Source organism: Pteropus medius, unplaced genomic scaffold, assembly GCF_902729225.1.
Source record: "Pteropus medius unplaced genomic scaffold, Ma_sr-lr_union100, whole genome shotgun sequence".
In the NCBI taxonomy this organism is placed as follows: Eukaryota; Metazoa; Chordata; class Mammalia; order Chiroptera; family Pteropodidae; genus Pteropus; species Pteropus medius.
The window spans coordinates 5646470-5651049 of record NW_024349519.1 but is presented as its reverse complement, the minus strand read 5'-3'; the positions used below and the strand labels follow the sequence as shown (position 1 = coordinate 5651049).

Genomic DNA, 4580 nt, shown 5'->3' with positions numbered 1-4580 from the left:
TTAGCTCATATACCTTTTATTCTCTAGGGCTAGGACTCTTGCACAGAGTTATTGCTCAGTATTTGTTGTCTCCTTGAATGGAGTAACTTGATAACATCCCTCCAATACTTATTTCATCTCATTTAGTTGGTTTCCTAAGGCACTTTAAGTGACAACTCCCTGCACCTTCCTTGAGATTTGGAATTTTCAAAAAGCAAGGGAAAAATTGGGCATGCTAAGTGAAGATGGCAGCAACTGTGGTCTTGGGTGGCATAGTTTGTTGTCTTAAATGAGAGAACTCTCATCTGTGGTTTGCTAATTATTGTTTTTTTTTTTTTCTTGTAGAACAAAGAAGTAAAAAAATTCTTTTAAAGAAAGGCCAAAAAAATATTATAGATTTTTTCTTTTGACATTCCTAAACAAGAACAGGCCTAGATGGTGTCATTTTTAATTCTTGCCCTAACTGGTATTGATTTTTTTTTTTCAGAATGTCCTGAATTTTTGCCCAATTTTGGTTGTGTGTTGGGTGAACACTAATTCTGTATGGAACACCTAAGTTTTTAAACTGTCTATTTATATACAAAATACTATTTTGTCTTCTTTTGAGTTTAACAACTAACTTTATGTATATTATTAGTTATCCTTTGAGTTTTTCTTTTTGTAAGGATGGACTAACATCTAAGGCTCCAAGAGAAAAATAATCCATGGTGATTGTATTTGGAATTTTTCCCTTATTATCTCCATATGGCAAACTTACAACTCAACAGAAAACTGGATGTTGTATTATATGATTCAGAGACTGTACTTTTGTTTTAGATTTTGTATGCTTTCTTTCTTGATTGTCTTTCTGTCCATCTGGCTTAAGAGCCCTTGTTGGTACTGAGAAAAGTCATAGAATAAGTTTTATAAGGAGTTTATGAAAAACTTCAAAATCATTTTTTTGAGCTTCGAAAATTGCTTCAGGGATTTATAAAAATGTGAGGGGAGATTTGCTGTTTAGTTTGTCATATTCAAACCAGAAACACACTGATATTTCAATAGCTTAGTTTGGACTGAAAGTTTCTCAGAGCAGATTTCAAATGGGGCTACAAATAAAACTTACAAGTGTCATTTAAAATTCTAATTTGTGTTGGTCATACATCAGAGATGTAACAGAGCACTGGTCTTAGAGCAAAGAGCAACTAATAAGCAGTTCTTATTGAACCTATTCATCTTTTTGTTTTGATTGGCTAACCACGTTAGCTTTCTTTTCTAAGATGCCAAATCCATTTTGGATCCAAACAAAAACACCTAGCCCAGTAAATTAGACATTCTTTATAATAAAGTGTATGGCAAATATAGTGTATGGCAAATATTGAGAAGATGATGATCTAAAGCCACCTAAATGTATCTCAGGAGACCATTCATTTTGAGAATTAACAAAGCTGGAATTTGAAGGCAATGTTTAATTGAGTTTCTGGATATCTTACTTAGGTGTAACTGATTTTAAAGCTGAATTTATAAATTCCTGCTCACTTGTTTAAGTCTCTTGGCAAATGTATTTGTCAGAAGAAAAGAGGGGGAAAAAGGCACAAGAATTTTGGCTTTAAGTATTTTTATAGGGTGCAGTTGCCAAATGAATAATGAGGAGGAATTATAGACAGAGAAAGGATATGGTGAGAGAGGGACTGTGAACCCAACACATATGGTTTTAAATGTGATCTTGCCCTTTGGTATTTTCTGAAGAGATAGCTAACTTATTCTTGAATTTATACATGCTATTTTATAAATGCTAAATATGCTTTTCTTCTCAGCTCCTGAAATAAATGAAATTATTATGTGCCCAAGGGTTAAACATGAACGTAAGATCAAGTGTGTGCTTAGGCACTGGTGTTAGGTTTTTATTGATACAATTAAACTCTGCTATCTCCTCTTCCTAATCTCTAGAGATTTCTGGTGGCCTTTCATTTTTGAGTTAATTTTTTTTTTAATGCAGCATGAAAAAGATGATTCTTAAATTCTTTTGGGAATTGAGATCTAGTTTTTGGAATAACATATTAATAACAGTTACTAATCTTTATTGATACCAGGTGCTAGATAATTGGGTAAGCATTTTATAAATAGTATTTAATCTACATGTCTACCTTATGGGGTAGATACTATTTTTTTTTTTCTGACATTGTACCTATGAGGAAATTTAGTCACAGAAATGTGTTTTATTTTTTATTTATTTTTTATTTTTTAGGCAAGGCAACCCTTGGTTGACCTCACGGATTGCAAGGACCTTGTCATCTTACAATCCCTTATTTTTTTGTTTTTTATGCCTCTAGCACCTGGTCTTCCTAGGTGGTCTCCCATCCGAGTACTAACCAGGCCTGACCCTACTTAGCTTCCAAGATCAGACGAGATCAGGCTTGTTCAGGGTAGCATGGCCGTAGACTGGTCACAGAAATGTTAAGTAACTTTCTTAAAGTCATGCAGCCAATAACGGGCAGATTTAGGATCTGCCTGTACGCATAATGAGCCATGTTCTCAATCAGTGCCTTAGAGTGCCTTCTTTCCTGACCAAGGAAAGTCATTAGAAAGACTGGATCAGAAGCAAAGTCAAAGTACTCATATTTCCTGGTGAGCTAGACACTTGGTTGTTTACTCAACCATCATTTCCACTTCCCTCCAATTTCGTTCATGCATTGGGCAGACAAGAACTTCAAGCACTGCCCCAACCTCAGGAAGTTAGTCCTTAGTCTAAGTGAAGACTGGTAACTCCATTATTTTGCTATTAATTGCTTTAAGAATGGTCATGTGACAGAATTCTCGTCAATAAGACAAAAAGATAATTCTACATAATGACATCTGGAAATGTGTACTATGCTCTGAAAAAAGGGCCAAGAAAGAAATGCACCCTGTTCTACCTCTTTAAGATTGATTGGTGGGATATGAAGCTTGGAGCAGCTGCAGCCAGCTTGCAATCATGAAGACATATGATTGAGGGAAAAAGCCCATTGAGGATGACAGAAAGAACTTGAGTCATTGTGGATGTCATTAAGCTGCTGAATTAACTAATCCTGGAATATCCCTACCTCTAAACTTCTTACATTGGAGAAAATAAGGGTACCCATCTGATTACGCCGTTTTGAACTGTGTTTCCTAATTTTTGTAGTCCCAAACATTCTAACTGATACATCTGGGTTCCAGACCATGTACCACTCCATACAATCCACATCTTCTTCCCTTATAGGTGATATCACATTGTGTTTTCCTTTATAGTTTGTGTTAGGTTAGAAGCTGGCTAGAAGATCTTTCGAACAGATGTTTTGCACTTTTCCAAACAAAGCTTTTTTGAACAAATGTGGATAGTTTTGACTTTAAGAACTAAATATTTACAGTCTCTCCAACCCTCTAAAGCTGTCCAGGAAGAAAATTGTGAGTGAATGTTCTATCACATACAGAGAGGAATAAACAACACACATGAGAGCCCTCAGGGGACTGTCAAACTACATAAAATTTTACACATCTTTAAGCAAATCTACAGAGGCCAATGCAAAGTGAGCAATAAGAGCTGTGAGTGGGTTTGGGACCCTCCCTGAGGAGTTCTTTCTTCTCTTGGGAATATCCAGTATTGATGCTCATCCATAAATATGCTCTTATTATCATCACGAGGCAGTTTAAAGAATTCAGAGTAGACAAGTTCTCAGTTGAAGTTTAAATACCCTTGACTGACTTTACCTCTAACCCCATGTGCGAAGAGACCACAGTTAAATGGAAAGTGTTCATGAAAATGAAGGGCAAGTTTTATTTATTCATTAAAAAAAGCTTTTTAAAAAGCATATGAAATGCCTCTAGGAAAGTTTAAGACATGTTTCAAGGCCTCCTGAGCTGTAGCCTGTTATACCAGCTGTGACATGTCTTGTATGTCAGTAGTATGCATGCTGCATTTCACAAAATGGAACTCAATGCTTTCTTTTAGAATATAACCTCTTGGTGACAAGGAGCATTTCTTATGAATAGTTCACTTTGTTTTGCTAGGGTGGGGCATCTCAGACCCTGTACTCATAAATAGGCTTGGAATTATCTCTAGGCATGGCTCAGATAAGCTGGTAAGTTATGAATGTTGATTTTTCTCTACCTGGTACATGGAATCAAATATAGTGTGTCTGGAGGCTTTTCCTATGGCTCTTGGAGGTGTTCTAACTCCTTCTGATAAGATGTCTGACCACTTAGTAAATATTTCCTCGTTCGTTTTGCCTCAGTTAGTAACCAAGGATAGCAAGTTGATCTGTTTATGATGTGTCTCCCTCAGTAGATGGTGAATTCCTTGCAGAAAAAGACTTTTGCATTTTTGAATTCCCAGCAAGTAGCACAGTCTGGCACATTGATCAATAAACTCTATAACCTTTTTTTCTCCTTCAGTTGTATGAAGTCACTAAGAAAGATTTAAAGACAAATGCAGTGATATGTCCCACCCTGTTCCTTTGCCAGAATACTGAATGGGCTAAGCAGACTTCCACCCAGTTGGTGTTCTGTTTTTAGCCAAAGATTTCAAGGCAATGAGTAGTCTCCTGGAATTGATTTGTCTTGGACAACAAAGACAAAAAGCCAGATGTGTAGTTGTAGAAAATTCA

General features: G+C 36.1%; 1 pseudogene; it reads right to left on the bottom strand.

Annotated features, from left to right (window-relative positions):
- Nucleotides 1-2279: 2279 nt before the first annotated feature.
- On the bottom strand, nucleotides 2280-2398 carry LOC120618650 (uncharacterized; annotated as a pseudogene).
- Between the last annotated feature and the right edge of the window lie 2182 nt (nucleotides 2399-4580).